This window comes from Pseudophryne corroboree, chromosome 1 (genome assembly GCF_028390025.1).
Source record: "Pseudophryne corroboree isolate aPseCor3 chromosome 1, aPseCor3.hap2, whole genome shotgun sequence".
In the NCBI taxonomy this organism is placed as follows: Eukaryota; Metazoa; Chordata; class Amphibia; order Anura; family Myobatrachidae; genus Pseudophryne; species Pseudophryne corroboree.
The window spans coordinates 895494345-895510293 of record NC_086444.1 but is presented as its reverse complement, the minus strand read 5'-3'; the positions used below and the strand labels follow the sequence as shown (position 1 = coordinate 895510293).

General features: G+C 41.0%; 1 long non-coding RNA gene across 1 annotated transcript in view; it reads left to right on the top strand.

Annotated features, from left to right (window-relative positions):
- LOC134960950 (uncharacterized) overlaps positions 1–15949 on the top strand; it is a 123394-nt gene that overhangs the window by 76345 nt on the left and 31100 nt on the right. The gene's annotated exons all lie outside the window — the stretch shown is intronic.

Here is a 15949-nt window from a genome sequence, read left to right as displayed (position 1 = left end):
AGTCCTAACACTACATAATAGCAGTGCCCACAAAATTGCATCCAGATTGAGGGCTAGCTTACCTGAGAGTCACCCCTAAGATCTCCCATTAACACTACAAGGACCAGCATGCAAATGCTGCTCCCATTCAATGTTTTCTTACACATGCAAACAGTGGTAACAGCTCAATCAGGTAAGCTAGCCCTCAATCTGGATGCAATTTTGTATGAGCCTTTATCATGAGGCCTTACTGTAGACAAATCACATAGCCCTATGTGGGTACTGCTATTATGTAGTGTTAGGACTGCTGACAACAGAGAAGCCTTGACGCGGCTCAGCATCTTTTCCATGCATTTGCAAATTAGTGTAACAATTATCGCTGTATATTATTACCAGATAGGTTCAAGTATTGTTACAGGTAAAAGTCAGTGTTCTGGGGGGATACCAGGGGAGAAAAAGCAACCCCACCCCCTTTCTTTCTGCTGTTTGCTCCCTTTTTTCTAGCACCTGATATAATGATCTCCAGAATGACTGAGCTGTTACCACTGCTTGTTTGCATAGTTATCATGTTGTCCTGACAGCTTCCATCTTCACATCTTCATGTCGTAGCTCCTTTATATGTTCTATTATTCCTACTCTTTTATCGTCATTTTATATATTTCAGAATTTTACATTTACTGTATTCACTTTTTGTTTTAAATGTATCCTAGTTCTGTTTCATCCAGTTATTTATATTCTTATTATGTCCACATACACAGACTCATACATTGTGATATATCAAGGTCTGCAAATTTCATGAATTCTAATTTAACCCCCAGGAAAATTACATATTTTATTCCACAAAACAATCCTAAGCATTCTGACAACCCACATTATAGTTTATTTCAAGCGTATTGTACTGTATGTACTTTATCTCATTATATTTTCACCATTACAGATAAAAGGTTGGGTGGTAAATGTATAGAAACTTGCTATAATGTTATCTGTGCACATCAGAAATGGAAATAAGTATATCTAGCTACTGGATACATCTGTTTGCATTTTCAGCTATACATTATATGAATGCTTAATAAGATGTATAAGAAAGTTGCTTTTAAAAACAAGGCATTGAAATGCATGATCCTGATTTTTTTTCTGCACTATGCAAAGCATCATAAAATGTAAGAGTCATCTGTGAATTTTATTGTAGCCATCTATGAACAGACTATTTAAAATCTGTTTAAATACTTTTTATTCTAAATTACTTTCCATTTCAATGAACTGTAGATATCATAAATTGCCTCTAAATTTATAAAAGATTAGACAACTGTAAATCTCTATTTGCTACAAGACACATAAGGAAAATGTCAGTTAATTACAAAAGATAAGAAACAACTTGAATGGCTATTATCTAGCGATGGCCATTGGTTGGTTAATCATCTATGGTTTCCATTGATGGTACCATTGGTAGTTTACCTCAATAGTATAAAGCAATTCACAAGTAATCCATCAATGGTTTCAACCACCGATGGTATTCCATGCTATGCATTAGTAAGCCTACAGGCCAATCAAAGCCTGGGAGCGAGGTTTTGCGTGTCCATCAGGGGGTGAAGCTATTCTACACATGGGGGTGTCTTACCATAGATAATAGATAATAGAGTGCCATTGGGTTTCTGCCACCATTAGCAAGCTATTTGACATTGGAAACCAACCATTGATGATTTGCAATCATCAATGGTTGATGTCCATCCCTGCTATTATCAGGATTTATTATTTATTAGTGCACAATATATGGCCATTATGGATAAGCAGAGTTCCCTAAGAATCCCACATTTGGGGTCAAAAGCTTTGGAGAACTGATTTCTCACTTGCACTCATACATACACTTGTACTGTACCACATACCCCAGCACTTATCAGAGAATGGGAGTTGCTGCTACATTCCAATTGTGCATTCCAAATACTAGAAGTGACCGCAAGGTGATTAGGGTGAGGAAACCTCAATTCCAGAGTCTGGGGTCGGGTCCAGTTCAGATCCACATAATTCCGGTGGATTCTGATTTCTGGAGAACCGAACTGCACATCTCTAAGACAAAGTGGCTATGTGATTTGATTCACACTCTACACTAGCACTATCAAACTCAGAAATGCAAAAAATGTTAAACCAGTTTTTTATTATATTACTAACTCATCAGTTAAACCAGCAATGCCAGTGCCAACTGGTACCTACTGTATTGATCTGCAAACTAAACGTGTAATAAAAGAGTGTTAATGTACCATAGTATTGTATGCAAACCTTAATGCATTTCTTGATTGCATTTTAAAACCATATCTTTTTAGTGATTGTACTGGTTCAGTAACTATATACATTGTAATTCCTAGATTATTTTGAATGTGCTATAAATATAAATACAGTGCATATACACCTATTAAATTATATAAAGCAAACACAATGTACTTAAATATATGAAGGTTGCTTGATTCAAAAAGCATCACTTGTAAGAAACGCCTGACAGAGGGCCTAATTCTGAGTTGATCGCAGCAGCAACTTTGGGGGTAATTCCGAGTTGATCGCAGCATCAAATTTGTTAGCAGTTGGGCAAAACCATGTGCACTGCAGGGGAGGCAGGTATAACATTTGCAGAGAGAGTTAGATTTGGGTGGGGTGTGTTCAAACTGAAATATAAATTGCAGTTTAAAAATAAAGCAGCCAGTATTTACCCTGCACAGAAACAAAATAACCCACCCAAATCAAACTCTCTCTGCACATGTTACATCTGCCCCCCCTGCAGTGCACATGGTTTTACCCAACTGCTAAGAAATTTGATGCTGCCATCAACTCGGAATTACCCACTTTGTTAGCAGTTGGGCAAAACCATATGTACTGCAGGAGGGGCAAATATAACATGTGCAGAGAGAGTTAGATTTGGGTGGGGTATGTTCAAACTGAAATCTAAATTGCAGTTTAAAAATAAAGCAGCCAGTATTTACCCTGCACAGAAACAAAATAACCCACCCAAATCTAACTCTCTCTGCACATGTTACATCTGCCCCCCCTGCAGTGTACATGGTTTTGCCCAATTGCTAACAAACTTGCTGCTGCGATCAACTCAGAATTACCCCCTAAATCTTAAAAACAAGAAACTGAGAAGCACTAATTTGAATTAAAAATGTGAATAATGTCTCTGTACCAAATTTTAAATTAATGTGTGACTTATCTGGCGATCTTTTAAGATACAAATATCACTCTTTATCCAACCAGAAAACTTCCACAATATTCACAGGGAACCTTTAAAAATCTATCTATCTATATCTATCTATCTATCTATCTATCTATCTATCTATCTATCTATCTATCTATCTTATATAAAACAGCATAATACTGTTGCAAAACTTGACAAGTCACAATGAAACAACTTGATTTGAAACATACAGTATCTGACACAAAAGCATGATTTCACTTTCTGCCAATCAATGTGAATTAAACCAGGCTGTCCAAAAGTCCAGCACTTGTGCAGCCATATTCTTGTTAAATACTTTTTTCTTTACATAGTTGAATGTGCTGACAACAAAATCACACAAAAATTATCAATGGAAATCAAATTTATTAACCCATGGAGGTCTGGATTTGGAGTCGCACTCAAAATTAAAGTGGGAAAACACACTACAGGCTGATCCAGCTTTGATGTAATGTCCTTGAAACAAGTCAAAATGAGGCTCAGTAGTGTGTGTGGCCTCCACGTGCCTGTATGACCTCCCTACAACACCTGGGCATGCTCCTGATGAGGTGGCGGATGGTCTCCTGAGGGATCTCCTCCCAGACCTGGACTAAAGTATCCGCCAACTCCTGGATAGTTTGTGGTGCAACGTGGCGTTGGTGGATGGAGCGAGACATGATGTCCCAGATGTGCTCAATTGTATTCAGGTCTGGGGAAAGGGCAGGCCAGTCCATAGCATCAATGCCTTCGTGTTGCAGGAACTGCTGACACACTCCTGCCACATGAGGTCTAGCATTGTCTTGCATTAGGAGGAACCCAGGGCCAACCGCACCAGCATATGGTCTCACAAGGGGTCTGAGGATCTCATCTCAGTACCAAATGGCAGTCAGGCTACCTCTGGCGAGCACATGGAGGGCTGTGTGGCCCCCCAAAGAAATGCCACCCCACACCATTACTGGACCCACTGCCAAACTGGTCATGCTGGAGGATGTTGCAGGCAGCAGAACGTTCTCCTTGGCGTCTCCAGACTCTGTTATGTCTGTTACATGTGCTCAGTGAGAACCTGCTTTCATCTGTTAAGAGCACAGGGCACCAGTGGCGAATTTGCCAATCTTGGTGTTCTCTGGCAAATGCCAAACGTCCTGCCCAGTGTTGGGCTGTAAGCACAACCCCCACCTGTGGACGTCGGGCCCTCATACCACCCCCATGGAGTCTGTTTCTGATCGTTTGAGTAGACACATGCACATTTGTGGCTTGCTGGAGGTCATTTTGCAGTGCTCCTCCTGTTCCTCCTTGCACAAAGGCGGAGGTAGCGGTCCTGATGCTGGGTTGTTGCCCTCCTACGGCCTCCTCCACATCTCCTGATGTACTGGCCTGTCTCCTGGTAGCGCCTCCATTCTCTGGACACTACGCTGACAGACACAGCAAACCTTCTTGCCACAGTTTGCATTGATGTGCCATCCTGGATGAGCTGCACAACCTGAGCCACTTGTGTGGGTTGTAGACTCCGTCTCATGCTACCACTAGAGTGAAAGCACCGCCAGCTTCCAAAAGTGACCAAAACATCAGCTAGAAAGCATAGGAGCTGAGAAGTGGTCTGTGGTCACCACCTGCAGAACAACTACTTTATTGGGGGTGTCTTGCTAATTACCTATAATTTCCACCTGTTGTCTATTCCATTTGCACAACAGCATGTGAAATTGATTGTCAATCAGTGTTGCTTCCTAAGTGTACAGTTTGATTTCACAGAAGTGTGATTGACTTGGAGTTACATTGTGTTGTTTAAGTGTTCCTTTTATTTTTTGAGCAGTGTATATATATATATATATATATATATACACACACATATACACACACACACACACACACACACACACACACACACACAGTGTCGTATCTACCGTGGATGCAGGGGATGCAGCTGCTATGGGGCCTGGACTGCCTCCAGGGCCCACAGCTCCCCTGCATCCAGTCACACTGCACTCCGACTAGAGAAGAGCCCCCACCACACCACGCCAGGGGCCACGTTAGCTCAACACATCCAACTCCCTCCAGATGCCAAAGATCTGAGAATGCCTTCTCCCCTCAGCAGCCCCGACACCTTCCCTTCTCCAGGGAGGGGGAATCAGAGCTTGGTCTCTCGTTCCCAGGCATTGTTCCCCAGGGAGTCACCCTTTTAATACCATAGATCCGGTCTTTCCCACAGCCGCATCGGCAGTGTACCTCCAGCAGACCCACCATGTGTGGGGGGAGCAGATCTCGGCCTCTACAAGGATGATGCGGCTGTGCCCCCAGTCTCACACCAGACTTTACCAGCCAGGCAGCTCCTTGGGGCTGCATAGCACTCAGTATGCTCTGTGTCCGGCCTGGATCCTGTTGTCTCTGTACTCTTTTTTTTTTGTCATATACCTGGGTCCCGCATGCCTTCTTCAATGACATGCCTCCCACTCTATTGTCTCCTCCTCACAACTGTACAGGAGGCACAGGCAGCCACTCAGGAGGACCATGGCCCCCTTAGTAGATGACTCGGGCTGAGACACTCTAATTAGCTTGGGCCCAGATGATTACTACCCCCCATCTCGGCACACCTGGAGTTTGTGTCTCGGTGCTGCTTTTACAGGGTGTTGGTAGTAAATGTGAATGGAGGAGGGGGCACCAACACTTTCTTGCCTCTGGGCTTCTAGTATGCGCCAAGGTCCAAGGAATGGTATGATTATATATCAGGCTACATGCAGTACTAAGTCTGCCTTTCCTCTAATACAAGACCTTCACTGGTCTCCCTTCCCCTTCAGAATGCATTTTAGCTTTTTACACTCACTTAAAAACCTTTTACCCATTCCTCTCCCATGTACATCTCTGATCTCATCTGCTTTCATACTCCCACCCATCCATGTCTCTTCACAAATGATTGCTGCCCCTGCTGCCAACTGATAACTTCCTCACACTCCCTCCTCTAAGATTTTGCACATGCTGCTCCCTATCTCTTGAATTCTCTCTATCATCCTGTCAGACTCTCCAACTCTCTACAAAACTTCAAACCGGCTTTCAAGACCCACTTCTTCATCAAACCTAGCCATCTCTCATCCTAACCCTCTGTTCCATGCTTACTGTTAGGTCATATAGGTCATTGGCTGCCACTGTATAGGTCATTGGTACAGCCTCATCTAGAATACTGTGTTCAATTCTGGAGGCCATATCTTCAAAAGGATATTAATACATTAGAGACTGTACAGAGAAGGGCAACTAAAATGGTGCATGGCCTACATCACAATACATACCCAGAAAGACTAAAAAATCTCAATATGTATAGTTTAGAGCAGAGAAGGGAAAGGTGGGACATGATAGAAACTTTCAAATATATCAAGGGTTTTAACAAAGTCCAGGAGAGAAACATTCTCCAAATGAAGAGAAGCAATAGGACACGAGGACATGCACTGAGACTGGAGGGGGGGAGGTTCAGGGGAAATTTGCTTTTAAAATTACTTCACAGAAAGGGTAGTGGGCAAGTGGAATAGCCTCCCATCAGAGGTGGTAGAGGCTAAGACAGTAGAGCAATTTAAACATGCATGGGATAGAAATAATGACATCCTTACAAAGAAATAAGGATCAAATAAGGATTGAGCTAAAAATATGGTTAAAAAAAATGAAATAAAAAAGGGCAGATGGGCCAAGTCGTTCTTATCTGCCATCAAATTCTATGTTTTTATGTTTCATCTTTGTCATCAATGTCTGTCACTCCCCTTTAGAATGTAAGCTCTCTTAAGCAGGGCCCTCCCCCCTCATGTGCTTTTCCTTCTCTTACTTATACTAATATCTACGTAGTCCATACTACTTACAACGGCACATAGCACTTAGTTGCTGCCGCCCTACTGCTTACTTGAGTGTTATGGCCACCGATGCAGCAATATATAACATGTACTTTTGCAATATTGTCTTGTACTGTACAGTAAGTCACTGTTTTCCAGTTCTGCTCATTTATGTACAGTACTATGTAAGGCGCTGTGGAACCATTGTGGCACATTGAAATAAAGGATAAGAATAGTGTTCATATTGCAGTTTGTACTGATAGATTTGCTTTTACACAATGCAGAAGCCTATAATTATGTAACCTTTCCTATATTCTGTCATGTATAGCATGGCTGGCTTGGAATGCCATAGACTCAGCGATTTAGCCATGCTTTGTGATTTTTCTTAATTTGCTTTTTACTATGCTATTTTATACATATTCTGTTTAGGGATGTGTGCCGGCCCAAATCACGGGTTTTGGGTTCTTGTTATGGATCTGTGGGGGTAATTCAGAGTTGATCGCAGCAGCAAATTTGTTAGCAGTTGTGCAAAACCATGTGCACTGCAGGGGGGAAGAATATAACATTTGCAGAGAGAGTTAGATTTGGGTGGGTTATTTTGTTTCTGTGCAGGGTAAATACTGGCTGCTCTATTTTTACACTGCAATTTAGATTTCAGTTTGAACACATCCCACCCAAATCTCTGAACATGTTATATCAGCCCCCACCCCCGCAATGCACATGGTTTTGACCAACTGCTAACAAATTTGCTGCTTTTTTTTTAAAGTAAATCATAAAATCAACTAAAATCACATAATTTGGGCTTGTTTTTGTTCTTACAGTATTATTAACTTCAATAACATTAATTTCTTTTGATCACATCACAGTATTGTTTTTATCCTGCGTCGGATCTTGCAGGTTTTGAATTCCATATAAGGGAGCCGCATCTGGGACTCGGCGCTATTGCACTCCCTTTGCCACAATGTCTGCAATAAAGTGGAAATATGTTGAATTAATACAAAAAATAGTTGTGTATATTGGTAAAAAAAAACCAACATTTACTACATATAGTACCTTGCATAAAGCTGGATGAAGCGGAACCTTCTCCATGTCAAACATAACTTTCAGGTATTATTATTATTATTACATTTTATTTATAAGGCGCCACATGTGTTTTGCAGCGCCGTACAAAGGACAGTACAGGGAGACAAAACATAGCATTACAGTAAATAAATAACAGAAATAGAGTACAGGTTACATAGAGCACCACACATTCTCAAGACATAATACAGCTAAGATGTAAGTATTGAGGGAGTGATCATCATACTACTAGGGGCTGGTGGCCATAGATGGAGATGAGCCTTTACTAGCAGGGTAAAGATGGTCATTGAGTAGGGGAGAGATGCGAGTGAAATGTGTCGAGACGAGGGCTTAGATAACAAGAGGAAAGTGGGCTCTGCTCTGAAGAGCTAACAATCTAGTGAAGAGGGGTGACAGGCAGATGACAAGAGGTGCAGGCAAGCGGGAGGAAGCCTGATGGCAGTATGCAAGCAAAGCTGATATGTTCACGGCATGAGGCAGGGGGGTGGAGGCGCGGCCTCAGGACTGGGTTATGCATCAGGAGGGTATTTTTTGATGAATAGGTGGGTTTTTAGTGCCCGTTTGAAGCTTTGCAAGGTCGGGGAGAGGCTAATGGAGCGGGGAAGTGCGTTCCACTGAAGGGGTGCAGCACGGGCATAGTCTTGAACATGAGTATGGGAAGCAGTGACCAGGGGGCGGGTACTGATCCTACAGTGAAGTTAAAAAAAATCTGTACAGATGATTACAGCATCTAAACAGATGATGCTGTAATCATCGGTACTAATAATTACAGCATCTAAAAGTATATATTTTTCATTGTTTGTACTGTGGTCAAAATTGCCTGGAAATATCTGGAAATTAATGTTATTGAGGTTAATAATACATTAGGAAGAAAAAAAGGCCAAATCATATTATTTTAGCTGTTTTTGTAAAAAATTGTAAAAATAATATGAAACAAAAATCAGCAAAAATGGTCTGACAAAGATCTGTATCAATCACTAGATCAGGGGCCCCAAGAGAGGTAGAATATGTATGCAATGGAAGGAAGGATTGATTAGTAATTTCATTTTATATGTTTGATTTTAAAAATTTAAATTAATCATTGGGGGCATTGGTGATGGTTTTTAATGCTTAGACAACATTTTTTATTAGTTATATTATTGCACTAGTCTGACTTTTACTAATCCGACTTTTACTTTTTCTTTGATTTTACATGCCGTGAATTAAGCCAGCTATGCCTCTCCTCTCAATTGTTTGTCCTCCTTATCTATTAACAAATACGAACCAAGTGGGGTACAGCACACACCACAAGTTGTACAAACAATGTACCACCTACAGTGTCACAATACATGTATGAGTCAGAGATAATAATCTAATGCTATGGTTTAATTTCACCAACAGTGTCGCACACATGTATGATTAGGAAATAAAATATATTACTATGGTACCACCTTCACCCACAGCGTCACACAATATGTGCGTGCTTTAGAAAGAGTAATCAAACACTGTGGTTGCCCTCACCAACATCACTAATTCTGCGATCTGACCGGCAGTGTCACAGTACTTACGAAAATAAAAATTATATCGTACACTGGGGCACAGCACAAACTAAAAAAATAATATATATTTTTTTGTAATTATATTTTTTAGTCTTTCTGTTTTTAGCTTTATTATTTTAATTTTACACTGGGGCGGAGACCCTGGATTGACGGACAGATCACCCCTTTCAGATACAGCAGACAGGGCACCCCTGGACTGATACAGCAGACAGAGCACCCAGCCTGGACTGATACAGCAGATAGTAAACCTCTGGACTGATACAGCAGACAGAGCCCCCCTGGACTAATATAGAAGACAGCGCACCCCATGTGGACTGATACAGCAGACAGAGCACCACTGGACTGATACAGCAAGCAGAGCACCCCTGAACTTATACAGCAGACAGAGCACCTCTGGACTGATAATGCAGATAGAGCACTCCTGGACTGATACAGCAGACAGAGCATCTGCTGCATGCCAAACAACACAGTACTGAGACAGACACGTCCATCCAGTACACTCTCCACAGTCGGAGTACAGATGGTGCTGATCACTGTAGACCTTTCTAGAATCCAAAACCAGCGATAATCCGACAGCGAGATTATGACATTTTGACTCGCTTTGTAATCTGACCTCAGGCGGACTAGGATCTGGATTCAGATCGTAAAGTTTGGGTGGGTCTGTTACTTGGAGAACCAAACCTGCTCATCTCTAATTCTATTATGGTAGATGTAAATTTTAAAATAAATCCACTCGCTACTCATAGAAAAAAGCTTAGCCGTGATATGTATGGCATGCCAAATTTAACAACATAGTTTAGAAAGTATGTGAACACATCTGTATGTTCTTATATACAGCATGTTTTTACAGAGTTGTTATACAATAGTAATTTCTGTTCATACACATATACTGTATGTAGTTGCAATTGCAATTGTAATTGTTATGAACCACAAGCAGTGGTTCATTCCTGTTTGCTTTCTGTTCATGAATTTTATGTTATATTTCTGTTTGCATGCCAGGATTTCTCTTGTACTTGTTTAGAAGAAAAAAGGGGGGCCTGGACTGCACACCCTAATACTAGAGATTTCAAGAGGTGCTATCATGCTGAGGCTTCTAATACTATGCTGGAGGAAGAGAGATGCAGATGTACACTCCTAGCACTAAGAACACTGATAGTAAAAATAATTTAAATAAACTCTCACAATTAAAATGGAGTATAATTGAAGTTCTTAGCACACATTTGCGCAAATATGAGGGCCCATGTACCGCGGCCAGGTGACTTCATCACATGGGTCCCTAACATTCCTAATACTATCACATTATATAAATGTATACAGGACTTACCTCTAAATAGTGCCATTTCAATGTGTGATCTGAAAAGCAGGAACCTAGCTAACTTGTTTAGAAGACTCTTGTTGGCCGCCTGTGGTGAGTCTGTGTAACTGCAGCCTGTTTTATATGTGTTAAGCCTCACTGTCAGATAATTTGGTCATTATGTGGTGAGTCTGTGTACTGTAGTCTGGCTCTTGTCTGCGTAGCCTCATCTGCCAGTATTTTGGCCATTACCTTGTGCCTGGCTTCCAGCCATCTTGATTGGGGCGTGATTCCCTTATTACTTAGCTAGCCTTGCAGTTCAGTGCCGGTGATAGAAGTTTGTTGTTGTACCTGTATGTTCCAGTTCTTGGTTAGCTTCCTGCAAGCTTGTTCTTGGTCCCTGTCAGCAGCTTCCTGTGGAGCCTGTCTTCCTGTCTCTGGTGTGTTCCTGCGTCCAGCTTGTGTACTCCAGTGTCCTGTGTCCAGTTTCCTGAGTCCTGTCTGAGGGATAATTTCCTGCTGTCCTCTGAGTTGCCTTCCAGGAAAGTGGTCTGGTATCTGAAGCTTCTGGGTTCCAGTCATTTCCTGTGCACACCTGTCGTGGTATCGTGATTAGCGGCTCTGCCACACTTTACGGCTGAAGCCATATTCTCTTTATCTATTTTAGGTTGTATCATTTTTGCAGAGGTTTCCGCATTGCTGTCCTCGCCTTATTATGACGGGTTCGTACTTGGCAGTTAGGTTGCATTACTTGATTTGCTGTTGTTCCAGGCAGCCGCGCCGCACATAAACTACTTTGTTATTTTTTCTATCCTTCTCTGTTTTAGTCGTGTCAGTCTTAGTTTTCTCCTTGGTCTCGGTTAACATTTTGTCTCCTATTAAGACTGGGGGGCATCGGAGTCTGGGCGGACCTAATTCGCCCATTCAAACGAGGCTGCCGTGGGCACAAGAAACCATAGTCTTGCAGGCGTTAATCAACCACTGGGAAGAACAACGGAGTCAGGGATTTTTGTTAGGGAAAACTACATATCTCAGTTCTATCGCAGCTTCACATATCTGAACTCGGATCCCTTCTATTGCCACCCAATCTCTTGGGTTCCAAGTACGTTGAACATAACAGTAATGTAACACAATAGCCTGACCTGTATTTGGAACTAAATTAAGCCCCATGTAAAATTTCATCTACTATCATAAAATGGAGAAGCAAATCTGGTCGCTGGTATGCAAAACCAACATCTCTCTCAGGTACCTAGTATAAGAATATGGTCATATTCTTGGGTAGTTAGTAGACAATAAAAAAACTATTTTCTGGTGGCCACACCACAATATAGATGCCTTTACCTATTGGATAATGGAAACTCTAGCCTCTATTCTGTCCTGGTCATTGAGTAATAATTTACATACCATACCTTATTCTTTGCTGATTAGTTAATAGTGTAGATGTGTGCTGCATGTGGATTACATCATTGCTGTACACTTTTTGTTATACAGGAAGTACTGCTACAGTCAGTAAAGTCACTTCTACATCTCTCCAGATTCGGATGGTGATTTGCCCACAGACCACTTTACATGGTGTCAGAAGTCTGTCTGGGTCTGCGACACATAGATACTCTGGTTTTCAATTATGACATTTCGGTCGCTTTGCTCAAATTCAAGAAGTAATGACACATATACTGCTGTACAGGACTTTCAGATAAGTCAAGCTCAACATAGCTGAGCTCAGGCTGTTGACAATGAAGACACATTTGTCTATTCAGAGAGGAAGGCTCTAAACTGGATACAGAGAAACTGATAAAGTTTGAGATATGCTTAACAGTGAAAACTGTTATAATGGACAGACTCTGGAAGTATTGAGACATACAGTATACTGCCAGATTAAAATTATCAGCAAATAAATTTGATTACCGTGGAGTAGCAAGTAAGCTCATCAAAAACGGGATTGCTTGTGGAACTTATGATGATGTTACTTGTGCACTTCAATTACGTGAGAGAGAAATAATACTGACTGTATACTGGCTATACATATATGCATGTTGCAGTAACAGTACAATAAAAGTACAATTGAGTTTAAAGAAAATATGATGTACTGTATGTGTTCTCCAGCAACACATTCAGCAACATCCATTCTGTGTGAATTGGTTGGTCGTCATTTCCATGAACACCACAAATGTCCTGCTTTCAATAAATGCTGCAATGCTTGATTGCAAAACAAAGTTTTTGCATTCTGAAGCAGGTCCAAGCCTAAAGCTGGTGACAGGCAGCCTTACACTGCACGTTCCAACAGCCCACTGCTTTATAGATGCTCCACCAGAAAACACCCCAGACACCAGTCTCCACTGTGAGAATAGTGACCTCAGGGCTGAACAGGGTGCAATATTTTCCACCATAATAGATAAAGAGAAAACTAATGCCCTCAAATTAAAAAAATGACACTGACACCAAGTGTAACATCGTGTCATGTCATTCAACATGATGTCCCAGAGTTAAAGAAAACTTTGCTGATCTGTTTAATGGTAATACCACTGGGAAACTACTAGTCACCTATCACATGCATTTAGATGAGAATGTTTCTCCCACAATATGAGCTCTCAGATGTGTGCCTCATGAAGGATAAAGTGATTGTGGAGTTAATTGCATAACAGCATTGGGAGTCATTTCTCCAGTGGTACAAGCCACCACATGGGTATTCACTATGGTTGTTACCTTATAAATAGATCTTAACAAAGCTCTGATAAGATCACATCACCCACTCAGAATTGTGGAGTAATAGCTGAAATGCAAAGATATTTACCCCTCTGGATCCCAAATGTGGATTCCGACAGATCAAACTGAACAGAGTATCACCCATGTGTTGGCAGGTATGTCTTCCTCTGATTGCCCCCCGGCATATGCACTTGCAGTGCATGCACTTTTGAATGCAAATGTGTTAGCATTTGAAAGTGCAGTCTGCATGTAATTGGCAGCACAACTTAACATTTCGGAATTTTCAGAACCCCAAGTATTGATGTTCACTGACAGAACGCCAATCTAAGATTTTCAATATTTGGTTACCAATATAATTGAGCCAATTAATCCCATTAATACATCAAACAACATAATGAGTGGGCACAAAACACTTCTCAGCATACTTTAAATCATAATACTCATTATAAGATGTGACTACACTATACCATGGACCTCATTCAGCTTGGATCACTATTGAGACAGACATTTTTTATTTTCTCAATTCTGCTTCTGTTAAAAGCGCATGTGAAGAGCCACCCAGAAAGGTAAATGACGTCCACCGATACAATCAAAGAGTTGTGATTCATATGCAAAAATTGAGTACCATCTTCAATTGCGGTTGACCCAGGGCTACTCAGAATAATGAGAATGCAGTCGCACCAACACCATGTTTTTAGTTGCAATCCATTGCAACTGACGTCAACACGCCCCTAAAATGGCTATGATCCGCCTGTGTTTTTTCAACCACACCCCACAAATGCCATGTTAATACCCACAAACAGTCACTACCTGTCAATCAAATTGATATCGCATTTCACTAAATTGCGATTGCAATTTAGTCTTTGCACACACGCAATGCATTCACAGCAGATGCGAAGTCTTCAGATAATCTCCCGATTTACGTTTTTGCAATTTTGCAACTGAAGCTGAATAAGGACCCATGTACACAGATACTGTGAATGCAGTGTACTGTATATTGGAACTACTGTATAAACTACACATTACAAAAATGTCATTAAATATGCAAAAACATTACATAAACACCTTTCAATACATGAAGTTTAAAAATATCTCCACCAGGGCATCGGGTGCATTACTGGACAATAGTTACCAGCCCGTCAAAATGACAGAACAATATAACAGTGATGTCAGCACCAGGATGTGGTTTTGTAAGCATTTTGTAAAAATAAAAATTTACAGCAAATGTGAGTAATTGAATTGGTGATGAGGTAAGTGTGCGCATGGGTGATTTTAAGCCAGGAGAGGCAAAAGTTACTTAAAAGTGTTATTCACTCCCAACAAACACTGTCACATTTTTCAAACTTAAACATACATATCTCATGACACTCCTGTGCACTCAGAATGCATATAAAAACAGTTTCATTACAGAAAAGACAAAAGAACTACTAGTTGCATTGAAAGAAACAGTCATGTTCATTCTATGCATAACTGGATGATATGTACCAACCATAGATGTTTTCCTGGGCAAGTCAACATTAATATAAATCTCTGCATCAGAGCTACTCAGACAAAGTGTTCCAGTTGCAGGATGACACTGATATGCATGATATACAAGAATGCACTTGCATACTCAAACACACCCCACACAACCTTCTGACACACTCATATTATCGCCCACTTTTGTGAAGACTTTGACCACTTCCAGGCTCCACCCGGGCACTCTCACAGTATACATTGCCTTTACGTTTTGCTTACATGCATGTGCACCGTGGAGATGTTTCTGAGGTGTTAATGGTAATTCTGTATTTGAGAAATGTTCCAAGAAATGGACTGACCTCTCCTGCTTAAGACATTCTGTTGAAGCACCATCGCTATCATTGCCATCTTCAAGTACACACTTAGACCATAGTTGACATGGTTGTTATGTTGACAACAAACATGTTGACATTTTCAATATGTCAACATTGACCATGCCAACATTCAGCATGTCGACACTGATATTGTATCTACATTGTTGACATACTATTTTTGTGTCATTCTGTTCCTAAAACACTAACCCTAATGGCAACCTTAATGGTAACCCTAATGCTAACCCTAACACTAATGGTAACTGTAATGCTGACCTGAACCTTAAGGCTCCTGGAAATGTCTACGGTATAAGATTTTGACCTTTCTGATGCCGGCATTCAGTCATCGATGACATTGTGCAGGTGTTGGCATTAATGATATTAACATTTTATCCATGTTGACGTTATCAATGCCGATCTTCTGATGTTGACATCTGTCACTGTGAATGTTGATATTCTGAATGGAGACATGGTGATTTTATACCATTGTTTGGATGTAGGTAGTTGCAGGCTCAGTGTAGACC